The 13,361-nt window shown below is 33.4% G+C and overlaps 1 pseudogene; it reads left to right on the top strand.

Annotated features, from left to right (window-relative positions):
• The first annotated feature begins 1,999 nt into the window (after window positions 1–1,999).
• LOC123200453 lies at window positions 2,000–7,561 on the top strand (annotated as a pseudogene).
• Window positions 7,562–13,361: the final 5,800 nt, after the last annotated feature.

Genomic DNA, 13,361 nt, shown 5'->3' on the forward strand with positions numbered 1-13,361 from the left:
ACATAAATATGACTCTTGATTAGAGCAAATAACTCTTGGAACAAACAAAAACATAAATTGTGACACTTTCACTACAGGGAAGGATTGTTAAAAAGGGTTAGTCACTCATTTATCTGTATATCAACCTTTGAGGCAGAGGGGATCGTAGAAGTTACTTGTCCATCAGTATAGAGAGACAAACTACATGACATAGTCACATCTTTTAAAATGGGATGAGGCAACAAATGATAAGGACGAGACGTCAACTTATTTGTACAAACCTTCATGGAAAATTGGTTGGTGGAACAAGTTGTGCAAAGAGAACAGATGGCTCACAGCGAGATACGAGAGTTGTCAACACAAATTGTCTTTTCTATTTAAATTGAATAATTATTCATTAAAGCGCTTTGACTACTATTTGATCGTATTTATATGTTTTTTTTTCAATACATTGATAGCTTCCTAGTTATGTTGTGGCACTCGTGCCACACTACTAATTGGACGTGTGTTGATAGTACTTCGATAGGTAGTTGTCTTGTATATTGTGGGAAAGGGATAAGGTTGGACTTGATTAGTACAGATAATCCTAATGTCTACTAGATCTCATAAAAGGGAAAAGTGAGGAGAAGAAAGATTAGAGCTTGATCATATAGGCGAAAGTGAACAAAGTATGATTCTATATGGATATTATATTGGAATCCACAATTTTTCGGTGTTCAAGCTGATGTTCAAACTCGACTAAAAATAATTTAAATTTAAATTTGATTTGAATTAATTTAAACTTGAATATGCGAATTAGTTTGAATTTTAATTCATTTACAAAAATGAATCCAATTTTTACCTCAAATTCAGTTCATTCAATCCAAATTTGAAAATAAGTTTAAATAGTTCAAATTGAATCTACCCTTACATAATAACAAAGCAATACTATATGTATTTAATTTTGAGTACCCAATTAGATATTCAAATAATATGTTATTATATAATTAGATGATTTTAAATTAAGAATAAAATAATATCTAATTTTATAATAATAAATCATTTAAATCTCCATTAAATATTTAAATTGAATATATATAACGTTGCCCTTATTGGTGGAATATTGCCATTGAAAGTCGGTACACTAGCAGCTAATAAGGGAGAAGGTATTTCCCACCCAAATTTTAGCCTAAATTCAACTCATACTCACAGGAGATAAAAAAACTCAAACTCTCACTTATGGTCAAACTACAGTCTAAATTTTCAATTAGAGTTAGGGTCAAATCATCATTTTACATATAAACTTTAAAACTTTAAAATTTTTATCATTTCCCTCTCTAGATTTTAAAAACTAACCTTCAACCTATCCTTAAAGTTTGAAAAATTTAGATTTCACCCCTAATGTTTGCTTCCTTCTCCAGCCACCATCGATGGTCGATGCTTTCCACTGATCTCCCATCTCTGGCTATAAAGGATGACCTTTTATTGCCCATATATGGATGACAAAACGTTGTCTAGACCTGAAAGAACAGACGAAGAACGATGCTTCGTTGTCCTTCATCTTCTCGTCTGGATGACATGACGAGTGATGAAGGATGATAAAGCATCATCTTTCATCGTCTGGGTGGTGCAACGAGTAGATGGAATCTCTTCGTCGCACCAAGAAAAAGAGGAGGGTAGAGATGATACTGGAGACGATGCTAAAAGATAAAGTTGAAGAGTGGGGGTAAAATTACTATTTTTGAATGTTATGGGGGGTGATTGAGTTTAAAAAATATGGAAACCCTAGGTTTGGGGGTGAAAATATTACTTTTCAGAGTTTTAAAGCTTCAGGTAAAAGTAAAATGTTAGTTTCTAAAACCTGACAGGGGAATAAGTAATAAACTTTATAACTTTTAATATAAACAGTAAAATAACTATTTTACTTTTTACTTTAACAGAAAAAATTAACAAAAAGGTTGACCATAGGTGAGAGTTTGGGTTTCTCACCTCTTGTGGGTATGGCTAGATTATGCTAAAATTTGGGTGGGACACAGTCCTTTTCCCCAGCTAAAAATTTCTCTCAGCTCCTTCAACGGGTCTGTGATGAATCAGCGGTTTTCAAAAAACTAATTAGTTTCTCTCTCAACAAACAAACACGCCCTTAATAGCAAACTCACCAGAATTTCATTTTTTTTCCTCTTTCTACTTTTGCTTCTGCTTGAGCGTCTCGAAACTAAAAGCGCTTCCTCGCCAGTGGCTTGTTTGAACAATTTATGAAGCTTTAAGAGGTTACGAGCCATGAAATGGCGTTTCTTCGACGACTCTTCTACTGGAAACCTCCTGATGGACTGCTAGAGATCTCCGAGCGAATTTACGGTTTGTTCTTTTTCTTCATTTCATTTTTTTAATTTTTATTTGATTATTTGTGCTGCGTTAGGTGAATTGTGATTGTTTATCTAAATTATTATTGAAATCGAAATGAGTTGAAGATATTAGATTTTAATTTTTTTTTTTTATGTGTGTGTGTGAAATCTTTTGAATTGATTTTTTTTACCGCCAAATGCGCCTATTGACTTTGCGAAATTAAGGAAACAGTGTTCGGTTTTCATTTGAATATCATTCAATATTAATTTCACCGCATTACGTTCTGTGTGAATTGGCATTATTGTTTTATAAAAAAGAAATTAATGTGATGTTAGAGTTGTTGAATTGGATGTTGAGTATTATGTGCTGGCAAATGAAGACTTTCTGGTGATTTGTAATGGATAAAAAGTTTTTTGTCTTTTATTTGCAATTGGTTGAACATAGTCTAATTTCGATTTTCAAATTTTGGTTTTTGAAATTGGTGGAGAAGGGAGATTAAAGAACTCCAATTAGTTGAATTTACTTTGAAGTGATTGGATTTGTGAATTCTATTTAATTTGGTAGAAATAAAGAAAAAAAGTATGTTCTTTTGGGATTATTTTAAGAAACAGAATTTTGAGTAGTGAATTGAAAAAAAATGTGTAAAATGTGGCTGGAACAGTTTTCTGATCATACAATAAGATACTGAGAAGACAAAAGTTAGTGAATGCATGGAAATGTAACTTTGTCAAATTTCAGTATATATTGCTGTGATATTGATACACGTAGAATGAGATTTCAAGTGATTAGATTAATACAGTTAAAACTTGCAGAACTTAAAAGACATAATAGTCAATATCAGTTGGTATTGTTAAAAAGAAATCACATTGGTGGTTGAAATGTTGTGTTCCTTGTACATGCAAAATGAAGGGAATTGAAAAAAAATGTGTAAAATGTGGCTGGAACAGTTTTCTGATCATACAATAAGATACTGAGAATGACAAAAGTTAGTGAATGCATGGAAATGTAACTTTGTCAAATTTCAGTATATATTGCTGTGATATTGATACACGTAGAATGAGATTTCAAGTGATTAGATTAATACAGTTAAAACTTGCAGAACTTAAAAGACATAATAGTCAATATCAGTTTATGAACTTTCAGTTTTGAGAGAGAGAAAAAAGTATTTATATTGTCAGTAGAAGTTGTGATTTTATTTGGAGCTGGTCAGATTAGGCTTTGTCATCCTTTTTATCTGATATTTTTTTAATTCATTCATGAATTTCTAGTCTACTTATGTATCTTGCTGATTAATCTTCTTTGATATTGTATAATAGTCTGTTATAATGAAAGAATAATAATAACTTTTATGCGTACTTCAACCAAAAAAAAAATTAATTAAGAGATAATTGCCAACATGATTTCTTTCATTTGAAACTTGAAAATGAAATGTACATGGAAATTAATGAGTTATCATTCTGTGCAAATTTAGTTTTCAACAGCTGCTTCACTGATAATGCCCGGGAAAAAGAAAATTACAAAGGGTATGTAGCAGGAATAGTTGATCAACTATGATAACACTTTCCAGATGCTCAGTTCTTAATGTTCAATTTCTGTGAAGAAAAGACCAAAAGTCTTATAACTGAGGTCTTTGCTGAGTGTGATATAACCATAATGGAGCATTATGAGGGTTGACCATTGCTCACACTGGAGGTCATCTACCATTTTCTGAGATCTACTAAAAGTCGGCTCTCACTTGGGCGGCCAAATGTGCTGATAATGCATTGTGAGTGTGGTGGTTGGCCAGTTTTGGCTTTCATGCTGGCTGCACTCTTGATTTATAGGAAGCAGTACCATTGAGAACAGAAGACTTTAGACATGATTTATAAACAGGCTCCTCGTGAGCTTTTGCATATGCTCTCAGCAGTGAATCCAATTCCTTCTCAACTGAGGTATCTGCAGTACATCTCATGGAGGAGTATAGACTCAGAATGACCTCCTTTGGATAGAGCTCTCACCCTGGATTGCATCATTCTCAGATTTATTCCTAATTTTGATGGAGAGGGTGATTGCAGTCCAATAGTTCAAATATATGGACAGGATCCTTTTCATGTTGATGATCGAAGTACCAAAGTCTTATATGCAACAATGAATGGAAGCAAAACTCCCCGGGCTTGTAAGCAGGTAACTCTATACAGCCTTCTTTTTATAAATTCAAGTTTTGTTTCCTTGAAGAGTTCTCATCTCATTAGACTATGAAAAAGATTTTGTCTTGACCCATGTTACTCATTCTTAGTTTAAGGTCATGTGTGTAAAGAGCATTATAAACACGAATGGATAGGAAAAGATGTAGATGAATAATTAGAATCTGGACATTAAATGATCCTCAAAGCACCAAACGTTTAAACTGCTTCAGGGAGGTGAGTTTAAAATATGAGGATTCTAAAGAATATAAAGATATAAGCATTGAGCCAGCTGTAGGATGTCTTTTAGCAGCATAAGTGCATAGTCATTTCTAGTTATTCTTATTCAGATTGGACTTCTCATGAACAATTAGCAGGATTGCATGTAATGATTGTCCTTCAGAGTTTGATTTGTATGCATTACTAGAATAAATGAGGTGGAGTTTCAATGCTTGATACTGATGGAAAGACTTTCATGTTTGGCTAGGAACATACCCCATCTGCTTTTTATTATTGGGTATACTTCTCATAAATCTTACATACCTGCCTTAAAAAAAATCCATAATCATTTATTTATTATTCTTTCAACTTTTTATTCTTGTCTTTTTGTGCATTTTCTCCAACAAAATAATACTTCAGATTTGTTGTTAAATTTAATGAGGACCAAGTTGTTAGTATTAACGTAAGAGAAGGGGTGGGTACTTGATATGGCATAGTTATTCATTGAAGTCAAAACTGTCTACCATCAAGCAAATGTTTCTACAGGCCATATCGATGGAACTATTCTCCTAAAATGGCCACTGAAAGCATCCAGCCTTACCTTTTCTATTTGACTGTGAAATAGGATTATCTTGTGGGTTAGTTTAGTTTTGGAAGTCTCTTCTGTTTTGGTCTTGATTTCATGTTGATGGTTTACCTAAGCCTGCTTTTGTTTATGCATGCCGCTTGGTGACCTAAGAGGTACTAGATAGGCTTATCAAGACCAGTTGTGCACAAGGTTAGGTCTCTAAAATTTGCCAGGACATTTTACCTTTTATAATTTTTTTTGCAATAATATATTTTTTTGGTTAAGGACAAACTTTTTTTAATCTCTATATTATATTTTTGTCATTATTATTATTATTATTTTTTAAATTGCTCCTACTATTTGACCCAACCATGAATATTGTGGGATGCTAAAGAATTATTCCCAAAAGGATTCAGAGCAGAGGTACATATGTTAGCCACATTTGTTTGGCACAACTGTTTGTTGGTGCTTTTGTTCTAATGTAAGTGTACTTTTTGTATGAAGATTCTTTTCTCAGACATGGATGATGCTGCTTCAATTGTCAATCTTGATATTTCTTGCTTTGAAGAGGAGGGCCTTCCAGTTGAAGCATTTTCTAGAGTTAATGAAATCTTTAGCCATGTAGATTGGTTAGATCACACCAAAGATTTTGCATATATCGTGCTCCAACGCTTAAGTGCATCAAATACCCTCCAGGAAAAGTCAGACACTGATTCAAGCGCAGTTTTGGGAGATAGCCCTGTACTTCAAGATAAAAAGAAGCACACAATTGCAGAGGATAACACTGAGAGCTCAGTATCCTTGGATCCAATATCCCATTTTGTGTCCTCACCACTAATATCTCTGATTTACAAATGAGAATAAAGAGGAAGAACCACATGATATTGGGAATTCCATTCAACCACCTGGTCAATATGATTTCTCCCACCAGACACCAGAATCTTTATTGCAAGATTCATCAACAATGGTGTCAAGACATCACAATGGATCCCAGGCTTTTAAAAGTAAACCTTTGAAGCATGATGACGAAGTAAAGGTCACTCATGAGATGATAACATCTGTTAGTGTCCCAGACACAGCAACAGCTCAAGAACTTATTGTCCTATTTAGACCTCAAACTGTGGATGTCAACAGTGTTTCTTCACCACCAACTTCTCCACCTCTTATTCCAATTCAACCTTCTTCAACTTCTAGTGCCTTGAAAGTTTTTTCTCAATCATCACCACAACCACCTTCATTGTATACTACTACTTCCCCTTCACCTGTTGCAAGTGTTTCATCAACCCTTCCCAAACCTTCATCCCCACCACCTCCTCCTCCTCTAACACCACCTCTAAAAACTACACTCTCTAGTAGAACTCCAAAAACTTTAATTTCTACTTCTTCCCCTCTAGCCCCTGCAGTTGCTTCATCATTGACTATCTCACCTGTACCTCCTCCTACACTGGCTTTAAAGGAGAAATCAAAAATTGGAGCCAGATCTCCTTCACCACCATCCCCTCTTCCAGTGCCACCTATGAGGGAGAAATTTTACATTGGAATTGGAACTGCTTCACCCCCACCTCTTCCTCCCATGCCACCTTTGAATGAAAAATCAGACATTAAAATTGTAACACCTCCACCCCGAGCCCCATCACCTCCTCCTATGCTGCCATTGAAGGAAAATTTAAACATTGGTGCTAGAAATTCTCCACCCTCACCCTTACCGACACCACCTCCTCCCATGCTACCAATGAAGGATAAATCAGACACTGAAGTTGGAACCCACCCCTTCCTCCTCCCCCTCCCCCTTCCCCTCCCCCTCCTCTTCTTGTGCCGACTTTAAAGGAGAACTCTGCCAATTGAGTTGGACATCCTCCACCTCCTCTTTAATGCTCCGGACAGCCTGCTAATTCTACAGTTTCAAATCCAGTTCCTCCACCACCCCCACTTGCTCCTATTTTGTCCTCAAATTCTCCTCCAGTCCTTTCTGCTCCTCCACCCATTCCTTTTTGTAAGAGGGCATCAAAGACTCATCCTGCTTCCCACACTTTAGTTCCTCCACCACCGCCGATTTCTCCTGCTAGTTCAAAGGGTCGATTGTCACGTACTGTCGATTCAAGGAATCAACAAATGAAGAAATTGAAACCTTTGCATTGGTTGAAGTTAATAAGAGCTGTTTTTGGAAGTATATGGGCTGAAGCAATAAAGTCTGGCAAAACTTCCAAGTGTGTTCTATTTGCTAAAGAAAACTTTTCTTATTTGATGAACTAAACTATTATTGTACCTAAAATCTTATGAATTAATATTTGCTTACCTCTTGATTTAAGGCTCCAAAGATTGACATGTCAGAACTTGAGAATCTTCTCTCAGCTACAGTTGCAAATCCAAATCGTGGAAAACCAAGTACCCATAGTGCATAGGGTCCTAAATCAGATAAAGTGCAATTGGTAATTATTTTTAAACCTTAACTTATATGTGATGCATAATTAAGTTTGTTTCTTTTTTTGAAAATTGTTTGCTTTAATATTCAACTTTTTGCCTTGAAATATTTGTTGTCAGGATATTTTCTTAGAGATCATCTAAAGCAAACTTTTTTGAACATCGTGTTCAAGGCATCTTAGTGTATGAATTCTCTTTTATACATTTTGTTGAGCAATTTCAGCCCAAGAATAATGATTTTTCATAAAATTAGATTGCCTAAATTTTCTAATTACAAAAAAAGTCATAATATTATAGATTTCATTATTTAGGTGATCATGCAACTATAAAGGAAAGCAAGTCATCTCTTATATCCTAGGACATGAATTGCTATTTTATTGGCTTCTCTCTTATATCTTGTTCTCTAACAACTTGATTCTAAATGAACTTGAATTTGTGGTTAATTTTCCTCTTCTTGCATAATGTTGTCATTTGTTGCATATTGATCTTTGGTGAGCAAATAATTGTGAAATCATGCTCTCAAAAGTCAAAGTGCCATTGAATGACTTGATGGTAAGATGATTCATAGTGTTTATCACCTGTTACCATGTGGTTCACTGAAAATATTATAATAAATTTCCACTATACTGCAACTTCAATAAGTCATAGCCCAATTTAACAAGCCTTATTCCAAGACCATGACGCTTAACTATGAACAACCATGTTTTCAATAGGCTATACTTGTGCATGAATATCTTGTTAGAGTTAAACACTACCATTGGGCCTTTACCTATAAGTTTAACCTTTTTATGTCAAGCTGTTATTTGCATTGTATTAGAGCCAAGTTAACCAAGTGTGGCACACAGGAAGGGGCATGTCAAAGCTTACATACTTCTGTTAGACATTTTACTTATCAGCTTAAGCTTTTTAGGTAAATGCTTCCTTCCTTTAATTATGAAATATCTATTTCTTCATGTCCTTCTAGTAAAAACATGTTTTTTTTTACCCTTTCCTTTTTAGCTATTTCAAATAGAGTTGTTCTATTTAGGAGTAATACTAGATCCAGATGGATTGGATGGTTAAATTAAGTTCCCTGCAAACCAAATTGCTTTGGTTTAGAAAATTGGAAACTCAGGTCTTGTTGATATGGTTGTCTGATGGTTATAATCTTAACTACATATCCCTGTGTCATCATCCTTGACCCACAAAAGACAATGGAAAAAAAAAATCATTCTAACATGTCATCTTCTCAATATAAAACATAATCTCAGTGCATTTTACTTTACAACTTATTCTTGTAAATTTCCTCATATAGAGACATAATATAATAGAAAATATTTTCTTTTCTGTTATTTTATGTGACCTTCTTAAACATTTACAGAGTTCAATTCTTGATATAAAAGAATCAGCATTAGATGTTTACTAGGTTGAAAACCTTAAAAAGTTTTGTCCAACAAAGGAAGAGATGGACCTACTTAAGGTAGAATGAGTTGTTATCAGGTTATTTTTATATTATATACATGTTGTTTGTTTATACTTCATCCAGCAAACTTAATGCCTAAAACCAGTTACCTCACGACATTATTGTAATATTGTTGTCTATCTTCTTTTAGTTTTGACTTACAATGCCTTTTGTGTTTTGTTTTGGGTTACACTGGAGAAAAGGAAAAGTTGGGAAAATGTGAGCAGGTCTGTCAATTTATCTTTACTGTGTTACTCTTTGTCTTTATTCTTTTGTCAAAATGGCTATCTGGTATTGATTGGTATTTAACTACTATGTGTATATCCTCTTTCCTTTCTTTTTTACCTCAAATGCTTCATATTTGTGTGCCCTTGATTGGAGTTATGTAGGATAGGGATTTAAATTGGAATTTATTGCATTTACCTGCTTAACCTTTTATGCATCCAAATTTTTTGTTGGAACATTCATGCTAGACTGCTTGTATATAAAATTCTATATATAATTTAAATTTGAATTCTTATTATTTGGATTTTCTTCAGGAGTTAGTATCAACTTGAGTAATTATATGCACTCCAAATAATATCCCAAAATTCACATCCCAAATGATGTGTCATCCTATTTGACGCTGCCATATCATTCACCGCCTCACCCATTTAGTTTCGTGTCACCACCATATAGGATTACACATCACTTGGGATGGGAAATTTGAGGTTACTTTTGGGATGTGTAGTATCATTGGTCATTGTTAGGAACCCAACAATGTTCCAATTCTTAACCATATTAAACCAGGTAATTGATAAACAAAAACAAAGATGATAGTTTGCAATATATGTTGAATGTTAGCTGTGTTTACAAAAATAACAATTCTCTTTCCTGTACACAAATAAGAAAACAATAATCCTCACACTTCCAACTATTCGAGAAACTGAAATTGCGTCATGAATTTCCTAGCTTTTGAGAGGTTAGACACTCTCCCTAATTCACCGCAGGAGTTGTGAAAGTTGAGAAGATGGCCATGGGAACAAAGGTTGTAACTGCAAGCAACTTCAAAAAATTCTTTAGTTTGCTTAATATTAAAGATGTATTACTTGGAGGAAAATAAGCTACGGAGGCTTCATCTTGGTATCATAAAAAAGCTATCATAAACCCCAACTGATGTTTTGGTACTCGTTATAGGTTTATATAGTCGAACTCTTTTATATATTGGCCTAGCATAGTATTATAAAAGAGTTCTTAGCTCTAGGGATGGCAACGGGGAGGGGCGGGGAGGGGATAACAATCCCCGTCCCCATCCCCGTAGGGGATATCAATCCCCGTCCCTGGCCCGTCCCCATTACGGGGATAACAAAAAATCCCCATCCCCTCCCCATCCCCTCCCCGTCCCCGCGGGGAAAAATCTCCTCCCCCTCCCCTCCCCTCCCCATCCCCAAGGGGAAAAATTCCAGCCTTTCAAATTTTCCAGACCCAAATATCATTTTCTTTCAGTCACCTTCAAATTTGTAAAGTGCATACCAAATTACAGCCCCTTGTTCCATTCCGTATACTTACAATTGCTTCATTATAACCATATGCCTCAAACCTTGACAAAATAGAGACTTTTCCCTAGTTTCAAAAATTGTCAAAAACCTTAATCAGCCTAATAAAGTCTTTCGAAGATGTTCAATACGTTATGCACTACATTGTGCTAGAAGACAACTGACTAATGATTTCATAACTACAAACTTAGAGCTTGATCTGTAATCTTTTTATAAAATAATTTTCTGTTTTCATGTCTCATAAAAAGTGTAGATGTTTCCTCAATGCATGCATTTTGGAATATAAATCTAAATGTTCTAATACATTTAGCACACTGTGGAGGGAAGAAGCTTACCTCCAACTACAAGACAAAGAAGCTTTGGCTGGGAGAGGGAGTGTGCAGTGTAGCTGTGGAGTGAAAAATGAAAGCTTTGGCTGGAAGAGGAAGGGTGCGGCTGTGGAGGAAAAATGAAAGGAAAAGGGGATTTAGGGTTAAAAGTGGGTGGCAATTTTGTAATAAAAATTATTAGTAATATAAAAATAAATTTAAATTAAAAGATTTAATTTATTTTTTAAATTATATTAAATTTGAGTTAAAAGTATTTAATTTATTTAGTTTAAATTCATATTTTAAACTAATTATTAGAATTTATGATTGAATTGATGGTTTGAATTTGTATCTTAATTTAATTTAAATTTATTATTCAAATTAATAATTTTAAATATTATTTAGATAAAATAATATCATTTTGTTAATAAAACACAAACTTAAGTTATAAATTTAAATTATAAATTCAAATTGAATCAAATTACAACTACGAAATCGAGTAAAATTTAAAATAAACCAAGTTAAACTATTTTTTATTCAAATTGAATCATATTTTAATGTATTGTGTATGCTCTAATTAATCTTTCTCTTAATAATCTTTTTCTCTTTACATATGTCTACAGATTTTAGAAGAAGATCATTTACCCTTGATTCCATGGAATTTAATGAAATGGGCATGTATATGATGTTTTTGTGTTAATCCCTGCAGCTTCTTTATTCCAAAAAATTTCACTTCTGATAGCATTTGAGTAATTCTAAAAGGGTTTGTTAATATTTTGGATTTACAAATTAATTAAGTAATTAAAAAAAGGTTTGGATCTAAAGCAGGCTTCCTCCATTCCAACCACATACAACGATGTATCTCTTAAAATTTACCATCAAAATTCAATATTTTTCAACTTAACACCAACTAATCAATATCAAAATTCAATATTGATGTGACGTCAATTTATATAAATTATAATGAAAAAGTTTTATAGAATTTAATAATTCAAAAAAAATTATATTAATATATTAGATTTAGGGGGCGGGGGAGGGGCGGGGGGGGGGGGGGGCGGGGCGGGGCGGGGCGGGGCGGGGCGGGGAGGGGAGGGGAGGGGCGGGGACATATGTATCCCCGTCCCCGACCCGTACCCGATTTCGGGGATTTTTTTCATCCCCATCCACGCCCCTTTCCCTGTTTTTATCGGGGAATCCCCTCCCCGTTAGGATCGGAGAGGGTCGGAGCCCCTAAAATAGGGTCCAAATTGTCATCTCTACTTAGTTGTGCTTGACAGGACATAAAAGGCTTGAATTAAAGCTGTGTGTTCTTTTGATGAAGTTTTCCTTCATACTTTATATACATGAGTATTATTATATGTATAAATAAATTGTATAAATTTATAAATACAAATTGATGTTATAACATCTAATGGAGTAATATTAAAGTGAGAGAAAAAATAAAATCAAATCACTTAATCACAAGCTAATATCTCAATTTGTATAATTTATTTATTCATATAATTTTATTTTATATATTCACGCCCAACTTAATTGGCAACCATCGTGGAACACTCACCATGTCTTCCTGCCTTTAATTTTATTTTAATTTTTTCAATCAAATATCAGTGTAAATTTCATTTACTTGTATGATTTTAATAATAAAATAATTTCATATAATTAGAAATCATCATTTATCTAAATGACTATTTCTCATCCAAGGATTGATAAAACAACATAAATCCACCCTCTAAATTTTCTATTATTATTAAAATAAAATGAATTAAAAACGTTTATATAATTTATTTAGGTCGATTACTTGTATTTGAAGAGATGGCACCTGATTATCAATGAAATATGTCTTAAATATAGTTTATTAAATTTAGTTTCTTTTATTATTAAGGAAAATATTTTTATTTTTTTGATAGTTGGTGAAAAAAGATTATATTGTGTAACGGTTATTCAATTCAACAATATACTGTTACTGATTTATTTTAAAAAAGATTAATATTTTTAAATAATATTAATATATTTTAAAAAACTCCAAAATTACTGTAGCTAATCAATTTATATGGTGAACGAACTCCAAATCTATGATTTAGTAATTTTTTTGGCAAGATTTAAAAAAAAAGAAAAAGAAAAAGAAGAAAGGATAGCAACTGAAAGAAAATCATGCCTAGAAAATGTACCAACTTCCATTTGAAAGCAACAAATAGTACAAAATATGAACGAGAAAAAGAGACAATTGAACTGATTTTCAATAAAAAATAACGTTCAATTTGTTTTCATGAAAATGATACCCTAACTTAGACTCTAAATTAATTGAAGAAATTAATATAAAATATAGCTTTAATTAATATAATTAAGAGTTTATGAAATCATTATATGTTTTTATAGATTAATCAGGATTGGATCTTAAATATA

The sequence above is a fragment of the Mangifera indica genome, chromosome 17, assembly GCF_011075055.1.
Source record: "Mangifera indica cultivar Alphonso chromosome 17, CATAS_Mindica_2.1, whole genome shotgun sequence".
In the NCBI taxonomy this organism is placed as follows: domain Eukaryota; kingdom Viridiplantae; phylum Streptophyta; class Magnoliopsida; order Sapindales; family Anacardiaceae; genus Mangifera; species Mangifera indica.